A 10,000-nucleotide genomic window follows, 5' to 3' on the forward strand; every position below is an offset into this window, starting at 1 on the left:
CCGGGCGCCTCTCGGGCGGCCTTCCCAACTGCCGTCGACCGCCCGGAGGGGGAAACAGAAAATATTCGAAAGTGCGGAGCTCCGCCGTCAGAGGCCGGGTTTTCGCACGGGGTATCCGCCCCGGGCGCCTCTCGGGCGGCCTTCCCAACTGCCGTCGACCGCCTGGAGGGGGAAATAGAAAATATTCGATAGTGCGGAGCTCCGCCGTCAGAGGCCGTTCCAGTGCTTTTGGGTGGCTGGAAACACCCTCACGATGGTCTGATTATACTCTTAGGGGCCTCCCCTGTGTCGCCCTGGAGGTCACCCATTCAAAACATGCTCACCTATATACGTTTCGGAAAGTATTTTGGTGAACGCTCACTTTCTAAGCCTTTTAGCCTTCTTGACCCCCTAACTCCCCATATCTGGTTTACCTACTACAGCGCCCCTAACGACCAAAATCGGTACTGCATACCCCTGGTACCCCCGCCATTGAAAATGAATGGGGGAATTTTTTTAATTTCTCAATCCGGCCAGGAGGCCTCTTTTTCGGCCACGCTCGGCCGGCGAGCCGGTCCGCTCTTTACCCCTGGTACCCCCAGCCCTACCCCTGGTACCTCCCCCATTGAAAATGAATGGCGACCCCTGGTACCCCCAGCAACACCCCTGGTACCCTCAGCCTTACCCCTGGTACCCTCAGCTCAACCCCTGGTACCCCCAGCCTAACCCCTGGTACCCTCAGCGGCACCCCTGGTACCCTCAGCAACACCCCTGGTACCCCCAGCCAGCTTCGCCCCTGGTACCCTCAGCCTTACCCCTGGTACCCTCAGCCCAACCCCTGGTACCCTCAGCCCAACCCCTGGTACCCCCAGCCAGCTTCGCCCCTGGTACCCCCAGCCTTACCCCTGGTACCCCCAGCCTAACCCCTGGTACCCTCAGCCTTACCCCTGGTACCCCCAGCCTTACCCCTGGTACCTCCAGCCTAACCCCTGGTACCTCCAGCCTTACCCCTGGTACCTCCAGCCTTACCCCTGGTACCTCCAGCCGTACCCCTGGTACCCTCAGCGGCACCCCTGGTACCCTCAGCGGCACCCCTGGTACCCTCAGCCTTACCCCTGGTACCCTCAGCCGCACCCCTGGTACCCTCAGCGGCACCCCTGGTACCCTCAGCGGCACCCCTGGTACCCTCAGCGGCACCCCTGGTACCCTCAGCGGCACCCCTGGTACCCTCAGCCGCACCCCTGGTACCCTCAGCGGCACCCCTGGTACCCTCAGCGGCACCCCTGGTACCCTCAGCCGCACCCCTGGTACCCTCAGCCGCACCCCTGGTACCCTCAGCGGCACCCCTGGTACCCTCAGCCGTACCCCTGGTACCCTCAGCGGCACCCCTGGTACCCTCAGCCGTACCCCTGGTACCCTCAGCGGCACCCCTGGTACCCTCAGCCGCACCCCTGGTACCCTCAGCCGCACCCCTGGTACCCTCAGCGGTACCCCTGGTACCCTCAGCGGCACCCCTGGTACCCTCAGCGGCACCCCTGGTACCCTCAGCGGCACCCCTGGTACCTCCGCCATTGAAAATGAATGGGCGGCCTTCCCACCTGCCGTCAGCCGCCCGGAGGGGGAAATAGAAAATATTCGAAAGTGCGGAGCTCCGCCGTCAGAGGCCGGCTTTTCGCCCGGGGTATCCGCCCCGGGGCGCCTCTCGGGCGGCCTTCCCAACTGCCGTCGGCCGCCCGGAGGGGGAAATAGAAAATATTCGAAAGTGCGGAGCTCCGCCGTCAGAGGCCGGCTTTTCGCCCGGGGTATCCGCCCCGGGGCGCCTCTCGGGCGGCCTTCCCAACTGCCGTCGGCCGCCCGGAGGGGGAAATAGAAAATATTCGAAAGTGCGGAGCTCCGCCGTCAGAGGCCGGCTTTTCGCCCGAGGTATCCGCCCCGGGGCGCCTCTCGGGCGGCCTTCCCAACTGCCGTCGGCCGCCCGGAGGGGGAAATAGAAAATATTCGAAAGTGCGGAGCTCCGCCGTCAGAGGCCGGCTTTTCGCCCGAGGTATCCGCCCCGGGGCGCCTCTCGGGCGGCCTTCCCAACTGCCGTCGGCCGCCCGGAGGGGGAAATAGAAAATATTCGAAAGTGCGGAGCTCCGCCGTCAGAGGCCGGCTTTTCGCCCGAGGTATCCGCCCCGGGCGCCTCTCGGGCGGCCTTCCCAACTGCCGTCGGCCGCCCGGAGGGGGAAATAGAAAATATTCGAAAGTGCGGAGCTCCGCCGTCAGAGGCCGGCTTTTCGCCCGAGGTATCCGCCCCGGGCGCCTCTCGGGCGGCCTTCCCAACTGCCGTCGGCCGCCCGGAGGGGGAGATAGAAAATATTCGAAAGTGCGGAGCTCCGCCGTCAGAGGCCGGCTTTTCGCCCGAGGTATCCGCCCCGGGCGCCTCTCGGGCGGCCTTCCCAACTGCCGTCGGCCGCCCGGAGGGGGAAATAGAAAATATTCGAAAGTGCGGAGCTCCGCCGTCGGAGGCCGGCTTTTCGCCCGAGGTATCCGCCCCGGGCGCCTCTCTGGCGGCCTTCCCAACTGCCGTCGGCCGCCCGGAGGGGGAGATAGAAAATATTCGAAAGTGCGGAGCTCCGCCGTCAGAGGCCGGCTCCACGCTTCATTCATCCGACCGAGACGCCTCTCCGCCGGCCACACTCGGCTGCGGGGCCGGCCCGCTCTCCGCCATTGAAAATGAATGGGGGGCATTTTCTCATGCTTTCAATCCGCCTAAGAGGCATCTTTCCCGGCCAACTTTGTGCCCCTGGTACCTCCAGCATCGAGAAAGCATGGTGACTCGTCCGACACATGCCCCCCTATATACGTTTCGGAAAGTATTTTGGTGAACGGTCACTTTCTAAGCCTTTCGCCTTCTTGACCCCCTAACTCCGCATATCTGGTTTACCTACTACAGCGCCCCTAACGACCAAAATCGGTACTGCTACCCCTGGTACCCCCGCCATTGAAAATGAATGGGGGAATTTTTTTAATCCCCCAGGCCGGCCAGGAGGCCCCTTTCCCGGCCAAACTCGCACGCTGGGCCGGCCCGCTCTTTACCCCTGGTACCCCCGCCATTGAAAATGAATGGGGGAATTTTTTTCAATCTCCCAGGCCGGCCAGGAGGGCTCTTTCCCGGCCACACTCGCACGCCGGGCCGGCCCGCTCTTTACCCCTGGTACCCCCAGCTCTACCCCTGGTACCCCCGCCATTGAAAATGAATGGGGGAATTTTTTCAATCTCCCAATCCGACCAAGAGGCCTCTTTTCCGGCCAAACTCGCACGCCGGGCCGGCCCGCTCTTTACCCCTGGTACCCCCAGCTCTACCCCTGGTACCCCCGCCATTGAAAATGAATGGGGGAATTTTTTCAATCTCCCAATCCGACCAAGAGGCCTCTTTTCCGGCCAAACTCGCACGCCGGGCCGGCCCGCTCTTTACCCCTGGTACCCCCAGCTCTACCCCTGGTACCCCCGCCATTGAAAATGAATGGGGGAATTTTTTCAATCTCCCACGCCGGCCAAGAGGCCTTTTTCCCGGGCACGCACGCTCGCCGGGCCGGCCCGCTATTATTAAACTCTCACCCCTGCAAGGAGGCCTTTTTCCCGGGCACGCACGCTCGCGGGGCCGGCCCGCTATTATTAAACTCTCACGCCGGCCAAGAGGCCTTTTTCCCGGGCACGCACGCTCGCCGGGCCGGCCCGCTATTATTAAACTCTCACGCCTGCAAGGAGGCCTTTTTCCCGGGCACGCACGCTCGCCGGGCCGGCCCGCTATTATTGAACTCTCACGCCTGCAAGGAGGCCTTTTTCCCGGGCACGCACGCTCGCGGAGCCGGCCCGCTATTATTAAACTCTCACGCCTGCAAGGAGGCCTTTTTCCCGGGCACGCACGCTCGCCGGGCCGGCCCGCTATTATTAAACTCTCACGCCTGCAAGGAGGCCTTTTTCCCGGGCACGCACGCTCGCCGGGCCGGCCCGCTATTATTAAACTCTCACGCCTGCAAGGAGGCCTTTTTCCCGGGCACGCACGCTCGCCGGGCCGGCCCGCTATTATTAAACTCTCACGCCTGCAAGGAGGCCTTTTTCCCGGGCACGCACGCTCGCCGGGCCGGCCCGCTATTATTAAACTCTCACGCCGGCCAAGAGGCCCTTTTCCCGGGCACGCACGCTCGATGAGCCGGCCCGCTATTATTAAACTCTCACGCCGGCCAAGAGGCCCTTTTCCCGGGCACGCACGCTCGATGAGCCGGCCCGCTATTATTAAACTCTCACGCCGGCCAAGAGGCCTTTTTCCCGGCCACGCACGCTCGCGGAGCCGGCCCGCTATTATTAAACTCTCACGCCTGCAAGGAGGCCTTTTTCCCGGGCACGCACGCTCGCCGGGCCGGCCCGCTATTATTAAACTCTCACGCCGGCCAAGAGGCCCTTTTCCCGGGCACGCACGCTCGATGAGCCGGCCCGCTATTATTAAACTCTCACGCCGGCCAAGAGGCCCTTTTCCCGGGCACGCACGCTCGCCGAGCCGGCCCGCTATTATTAAACTCTCACGCCGGCCAAGAGGCCTTTTTCCCGGCCACGCACGCTCGCGGAGCCGGCCCGCTATTATTAAACTCTCACGCCTGCAAGGAGGCCTTTTTCCCGGGCACGCACGCTCGCCGGGCCGGCCCGCTATTATTAAACTCTCACGCCTGCAAGGAGGCCTTTTTCCCGGGCACGCACGCTCGCCGGGCCGGCCCGCTATTATTAAACTCTCACGCCGGCCAAGAGGCCCTTTTCCCGGGCACGCACGCTCGATGAGCCGGCCCGCTATTATTAAACTCTCACGCCGGCCAAGAGGCCCTTTTCCCGGGCACGCACGCTCGCCGAGCCGGCCCGCTATTATTAAACTCTCAGGCCCGCTATTATTAAACTCTCACGCCGGCCAAGAGGCCCTTTTCCCGGGCACGCACGCTCGATGAGCCGGCCCGCTATTATTAAACTCTCACGCCTGCAAGGAGGCCTTTTTCCCGGGCACGCACGCTCGCTGAGCCGGCCCGCTATTATTAAACTCTCACGCCGGCCAAGAGGCCCTTTTCCCGGGCACGCACGCTCGATGAGCCGGCCCGCTATTATTAAACTCTCACGCCGGCCAAGAGGCCCTTTTCCCGGGCACGCACGCTCGCCGAGCCGGCCCGCTATTATTAAACTCTCACGCCGGCCAAGAGGCCTTTTTCCCGGCCACGCACGCTCGCGGAGCCGGCCCGCTATTATTAAACTCTCACGCCTGCAAGGAGGCCTTTTTCCCGGGCACGCACGCTCGCCGGGCCGGCCCGCTATTATTAAACTCTCACGCCTGCAAGGAGGCCTTTTTCCCGGGCACGCACGCTCGCCGGGCCGGCCCGCTATTATTAAACTCTCACGCCGGCCAAGAGGCCCTTTTCCCGGGCACGCACGCTCGATGAGCCGGCCCGCTATTATTAAACTCTCACGCCTGCAAGGAGGCCTTTTTCCCGGGCACGCACGCTCGCCGAGCCGGCCCGCTATTATTAAACTCTCACGCCGGCCAAGAGGCCTTTTTCCCGGGCACGCACGCTCGCCGAGCCGGCCCGCTATTATTAAACTCTCACGCCTGCAAGGAGGCCTTTTTCCCGGGCACGCACGCTCGCCGGGCCGGCCCGCTATTATTAAACTCTCACGCCGGCCAAGAGGCCCTTTTCCCGGGCACGCACGCTCGATGAGCCGGCCCGCTATTATTAAACTCTCACGCCGGCCAAGAGGCCCTTTTCCCGGGCACGCACGCTCGCCGAGCCGGCCCGCTATTATTAAACTCTCAGGCCCGCTATTATTAAACTCTCACGCCGGCCAAGAGGCCCTTTTCCCGGGCACGCACGCTCGATGAGCCGGCCCGCTATTATTAAACTCTCACGCCTGCAAGGAGGCCTTTTTCCCGGGCACGCACGCTCGCTGAGCCGGCCCGCTATTATTAAACTCTCACGCCGGCCAAGAGGCCCTTTTCCCGGGCACGCACGCTCGATGAGCCGGCCCGCTATTATTAAACTCTCACGCCGGCCAAGAGGCCCTTTTCCCGGGCACGCACGCTCGCCGAGCCGGCCCGCTATTATTAAACTCTCACGCCGGCCAAGAGGCCTTTTTCCCGGCCACGCACGCTCGCGGAGCCGGCCCGCTATTATTAAACTCTCACGCCTGCAAGGAGGCCTTTTTCCCGGGCACGCACGCTCGCCGGGCCGGCCCGCTATTATTAAACTCTCACGCCTGCAAGGAGGCCTTTTTCCCGGGCACGCACGCTCGCCGGGCCGGCCCGCTATTATTAAACTCTCACGCCGGCCAAGAGGCCCTTTTCCCGGGCACGCACGCTCGATGAGCCGGCCCGCTATTATTAAACTCTCACGCCTGCAAGGAGGCCTTTTTCCCGGGCACGCACGCTCGCCGAGCCGGCCCGCTATTATTAAACTCTCACGCCGGCCAAGAGGCCTTTTTCCCGGGCACGCACGCTCGCCGAGCCGGCCCGCTATTATTAAACTCTCACGCCGGCCAGGAGGCATTTTTCCCGGGCACGCACGCTCGCCGTGCAGGCCCGCCATTTGCCTACCACACCGCCGTCTGGCGGACACCACGCGGTACCGCCGACCCCTCCCGTTGAAAATGAATGGGGGATTTTTTTTTACAATCCCCCAAGCCGGCCAAGAGGCCTTTTTCCCGGGCACGCACGCTCGATGAGCCGGCCCGCTATTATTAAACACTCACGCCTGCAAGGAGGCCTTTTTCCCGGGCACGCACGCTCGCCGGGCCGGCCCGCTATTATTAAACTCTCACGCCGGCCAAGAGGCCTTTTTCCCGGGCACGCACGCTCGCCGAGCCGGCCCGCTATTATTAAACTCTCACGCCTGCAAGGAGGCCTTTTTCCCGGGCACGCACGCTCGCAGAGCCGGCCCGCTATTATTAAACTCTCACGCCGGCCAGGAGGCCTTTTTCCCGGGCACGCACGCTCGCCGTGCAGGCCCGCCATTTGCCTACCACACCGCCGTCTGGCGGACACCAAGCGGTACCGCCGACCCCTCCCGTTGAAAATGAATGGGGGATTTTTTTTTCAATCCCCCAAGCCGGCCAAGAGGCCTTTTTCCCGGGCACGCACGCTCGATGAGCCGGCCCGCTATTATTAAACTCTTACGCCTGCAAGGAGGCCTTTTTCCCGGGCACGCACGCTCGCCGAGCCGGCCCGCTATTATTAAACTCTCACGCCGGCCAAGAGGCCCTTTTCCCGGGCACGCACGCTCGATGAGCCGGCCCGCTATTATTAAACACTCACGCCTGCAAGGAGGCCTTTTTCCCGGGCACGCACGCTCGCCGGGCCGGCCCGCTAATATTAAACTCTCACGCCGGCCAAGAGGCCTTTTTCCCGGGCACGCACGCTCGATGAGCCGGCCCGCTATTATTAAACTCTTACGCCTGCAAGGAGGCCTTTTTCCCGGGCACGCACGCTCGCCGAGCCGGCCCGCTATTATTAAACTCTCACGCCTGCAAGGAGGCCTTTTTCCCGGGCACGCACGCTCGCAGAGCCGGCCCGCTATTATTAAACTCTCACGCCGGCCAGGAGGCCTTTTTCCCGGGCACGCACGCTCGCCGTGCAGGCCCGCCATTTGCCTACCACACCGCCGTCTGGCGGACACCAAGCGGTACCGCCGACCCCTCCCGTTGAAAATGAATGGGGGATTTTTTTTTCAATCCCCCAAGCCGGCCAAGAGGCCTTTTTCCCGGGCACGCACGCTCGATGAGCCGGCCCGCTATTATTAAACTCTTACGCCTGCAAGGAGGCCTTTTTCCCGGGCACGCACGCTCGCCGAGCCGGCCCGCTATTATTAAACTCTCACGCCGGCCAAGAGGCCCTTTTCCCGGGCACGCACGCTCGATGAGCCGGCCCGCTATTATTAAACACTCACGCCTGCAAGGAGGCCTTTTTCCCGGGCACGCACGCTCGCCGGGCCGGCCCGCTAATATTAAACTCTCACGCCGGCCAAGAGGCCTTTTTCCCGGGCACGCACGCTCGATGAGCCGGCCCGCTATTATTAAACTCTTACGCCTGCAAGGAGGCCTTTTTCCCGGGCACGCACGCTCGCCGAGCCGGCCCGCTATTATTAAACTCTCACGCCTGCAAGGAGGCCTTTTTCCCGGGCACGCACGCTCGCAGAGCCGGCCCGCTATTATTAAACTCTCACGCCGGCCAGGAGGCCTTTTTCCCGGGCACGCACGCTCGCCGTGCAGGCCCGCCATTTGCCTACCACACCGCCGTCTGGCGGACACCAAGCGGTACCGCCGACCCCTCCCGTTGAAAATGAATGGGGGATTTTTTTTCAATCCCCCAAGCCGGCCAAGAGGCCTTTTTCCCGGGCACGCACGCTCGATGAGCCGGCCCGCTATTATTAAACTCTTACGCCTGCAAGGAGGCCTTTTTCCCGGGCACGCACGCTCGCCGAGCCGGCCCGCTATTATTAAACTCTCACGCCGGCCAAGAGGCCCTTTTCCCGGGCACGCACGCTCGATGAGCCGGCCCGCTATTATTAAACACTCACGCCTGCAAGGAGGCCTTTTTCCCGGGCACGCACGCTCGCCGGGCCGGCCCGCTATTATTAAACTCTCACGCCGGCCAAGAGGCCTTTTTCCCGGGCACGCACGCTCGATGAGCCGGCCCGCTATTATTAAACTCTTACGCCTGCAAGGAGGCCTTTTTCCCGGGCACGCACGCTCGCCGAGCCGGCCCGCTATTATTAAACTCTCACGCCTGCAAGGAGGCCTTTTTCCCGGGCACGCACGCTCGCAGAGCCGGCCCGCTATTATTAAACTCTCACGCCGGCCAGGAGGCCTTTTTCCCGGGCACGCACGCTCGCCGTGCAGGCCCGCCATTTGCCTACCACACCGCCGTCTGGCGGACACCAAGCGGTACCGCCGACCCCTCCCGTTGAAAATGAATGGGGGATTTTTTTTTCAATCCCCCAAGCCGGCCAAGAGGCCCTTTTCCCGGGCACGCACGCTCGATGAGCCGGCCCGCTATTATTAAACTCTCACGCCGGCCAAGAGGCCCTTTTCCCGGGCACGCACGCTCGATGAGCCGGCCCGCTATTATTAAACGCTCACGCCTGCAAGGAGGCCTTTTTCCCGGGCACGCACGCTCGCCGGGCCGGCCCGCTATTATTAAACTCTCACGCCGGCCAAGAGGCCTTTTTCCCGGGCACGCACGCTCTCCGGGCCGGCCCGCTATTATTAAACTCTCACGCCTGCAAGGAGGCCTTTTTCCCGGGCACGCACGCTCGCCGTGCAGGCCCGCCATTTGCCTACCACACCGCCGTCTGGCGGACACCAAGCGGTACCGCCGACCCCTCCCGTTGAAAATGAATGGGGGATTTTTTTTCAATCCCCCAAGCCGGCCAAGAGGCCTTTTTCCCGGGCACGCACGCTCGCCGGGCCGGCCCGCTATTATTAAACGCTCAGGCCGGCCAAGAGGCCCTTTTCCCGGGCACGCACGCTCGCAGAGCCGGTCCGCTATTATTAAACGCTCACGCCTGCAAGGAGGCCTTTTTCCCGGGCACGCACGCTCGCCGGGCCGGCCCGCTATTATTAAACTCTCACCCCTGCAAGGAGGCCTTTTTCCCGGGCACGCACGCTCGCGGGGCCGGCCCGCTATTATTAAACTCTCACGCCGGCCAAGAGGCCCTTTTCCCGGGCACGCACGCTCGCCGAGCCGGCCCGCTATTATTAAACTCTCACGCCTGCAAGGAGGCCCTTTTCCCGGGCACGCACGCTCGATGAGCCGGCCCGCTATTATTAAACTCTCACGCCTGCAAGGAGGCCTTTTTCCCGGGCACGCACGCTCGCGGGGCCGGCCCGCTATTATTAAACGCTCAGGCCGGCCAAGAGGCCCTTTTCCCGGGCACGCACGCTCGATGAGCCGGCCCGCTATTATTAAACGCTCAGGCCGGCCAAGAGGCCCTTTTCCCGGGCACGCACGCTC

Source organism: Hippocampus guttulatus, unplaced genomic scaffold (assembly GCF_054856545.1).
Source record: "Hippocampus guttulatus isolate MCC_2025c unplaced genomic scaffold, RoL_Hgut_1.0 HiC_scaffold_29, whole genome shotgun sequence".
NCBI lineage: Eukaryota > Metazoa > Chordata > Actinopteri > Syngnathiformes > Syngnathidae > Hippocampus > Hippocampus guttulatus.